At 44.9% G+C, this 2198-nt stretch overlaps 1 protein-coding gene across 3 annotated transcripts in view; it reads left to right on the top strand.

Moving 5' to 3' along the window:
- Window positions 1-2198, top strand: part of JAK1 (Janus kinase 1) — a 237332-nt gene that overhangs the window by 28499 nt on the left and 206635 nt on the right. The window lies entirely within an intron of this gene.

Here is a 2198-nt window from a genome sequence, read left to right as displayed (position 1 = left end):
GCAGAGAGAGAGGGAGACAGAGAATCCCAAGTAGGCTCCACACTCAGCATGGGGCCCAATGTGGGGCTTGATCTCACGGAAGTGAGATGTCACTTTCGTGAGATCAAGACCTGAGTGGATATCAAGAGGTATCCCGACTGAGCCACCCAGGTGCCCGTCTGTTATTTCAATATCGAATAATCCTGGCAGCGACCTTACAACCACAGCCCAAACACGGACGTGTGTTTATGTGAAATGGATGGGAAGTCTCCAGCCAGTCCTTCCATCTGCTCACTGAAGAGACATTCCTGTGCTGCATGATCCCCCTTTGCACTCATTCTTGGGGGACTGATATACCCTCCAGCATCTCTGACTTTATAAAATAGAAAAATGGAAAATGCGACTTAGTAATAGACAAACTTTGTGTTTTAATGGCCTTCTGTGGAGGGGAGTTCAGCTTTTCTTTTTGCTGTGTGCTGTCCAGATGCCTCTTGAGCATTGTTATGCTCTCCTCATGCTGTGAGAAAGGCATCATGACCACGTTTACAGCCAGAGCTGTCGCCTGAGAGTTATGTTGGTATTATGAATGTCTGGGCATTCAGGAAAAGCCTTTTGTTGGAGAGTCCTGAAATAGCTGTAAATGCTCTTTTCTAGCTGTGTCATTAAATTATTGGGACATTTTGTTTATTTCTCCTCCCTCTTCCCCAAGCCCCCCACTTTCTGAAAATGTGTTACTGATTTTGTATAGTTTCCTGCCTTGTGCCCTCCACTTTCCTCCTGTGCCAATCCTTGCTTTTTAGGCTCTGCTGCCCATAGAGTTTTAATCAGTGGGTCACATGGGTTTCACTGGGTATGCCTGATAAATTAAGCTGAAGCAGAACCCAGTCTGATAAAGAGCTAGATTACAATACATGTTCCAAGTGCAGGACTTGGAGCTGAGGGCAACGACTGTAATGATTTTCCCTGATGAGCAGTTGTCAAGCCTATTTTGGTGGGTTCTTGCATGCCGTTCACTGAGGAAGGAAAGTGGAAAGCTGGATGTTGTCAGGCACTAAAATTGGCAAATTCTATGATCCTGAAACTGGAGCATCTGGAGAAAAAGGGACCTTGATGAATATCTTCATCTGCATGGCTGTGCTTGTCTGTAGTGATTGGAAGAACCTGTTTTCAGTCCTCATCCCTTGCTATGTATGTTAGCAAATGTGTACTGATCTCGGATGCCCAGACAGAAACCTCTTGAAGGTTGATGCTTTCAAATGCTTTAAAAATGAGCAGTTACTGGGGAGCCTGAGTGGCTCAGTTGGTTAAGCGTCTGACTCTGGATTTCAGCTCAGGTCATGATCTCACGGTTCATGGGGTCGAGCCCTGTATCAGGCTCTGCACTGATTGCGTGGAGCCTGCTTGGGACTCTCTCTCTCTCTTTCTGCCTGGCCCCTACCCCCTATTCATGAGCTCCCTCCCTCTCTCTCTCTCTCTCTCAAGATAAAGAAATAAAAACTTTTTTTTTTAAATAACCAGTTACCTACCTATTAGGGTACCTAGGATTCCAGTAAATAATGATTAAGAGTCCTAAAGCCATCCCCAAGTAGCACTTTTTTCATTCTTGTGAGCAAAGATTGAAATATAGTCTTTAATACATATCCCTGTGGCGCCTAGGTGGCTCAGTGAGTTAAGCATCTGACTTCAGCTCAGGTCATGATCTCATGGTTGGTGAGTTCGAGCCTGGCACTGGTCTCTGTGCTGTCAGCACAGAGCTGAGCCCACTTTGAATCCTCTGTTCCCCTCTCTGTTTCCCCTCCCCCACTCATTCTCCTTCTCCCTCTCTCAAAATAAATAAACTAAAACCAAAACCAAAACAAAAAGCCACGAAACATATCCTTGAAGGCTAAAGGGATCCTTAGCCACCTGGTCTAAATCACTTGACAAATCATATGAGAGCAAAAAGGCACTTCCCTATTGTGTTTATAGTACTTTCTTCCTACTTTCCAACTTCAGAACATCTTTACCTGTTTGAGGATGCTTTTTTCCTAAAAGAACAGGAGGCCAAAAGAGGTACTTACATTACAGGTAAAGTTAGATCAGATAAGAAGATCTGGCGGTGATTTAGAAACCTGAAATTCTGGTGCCCAATTATGAAGGGCTCAGACAAATGTAAGAGCACCATTGGCTAAAATGGGGAGCAGTGGCTGCCTCTTAAGATTTGCTCAGATCCAGGGCGG

Source organism: Prionailurus bengalensis, chromosome C1, assembly GCF_016509475.1.
Source record: "Prionailurus bengalensis isolate Pbe53 chromosome C1, Fcat_Pben_1.1_paternal_pri, whole genome shotgun sequence".
NCBI lineage: Eukaryota > Metazoa > Chordata > Mammalia > Carnivora > Felidae > Prionailurus > Prionailurus bengalensis.
The sequence above is the reverse complement of the archived record's forward strand: the minus strand, read 5'-3'. Positions and strand labels throughout refer to the sequence as shown.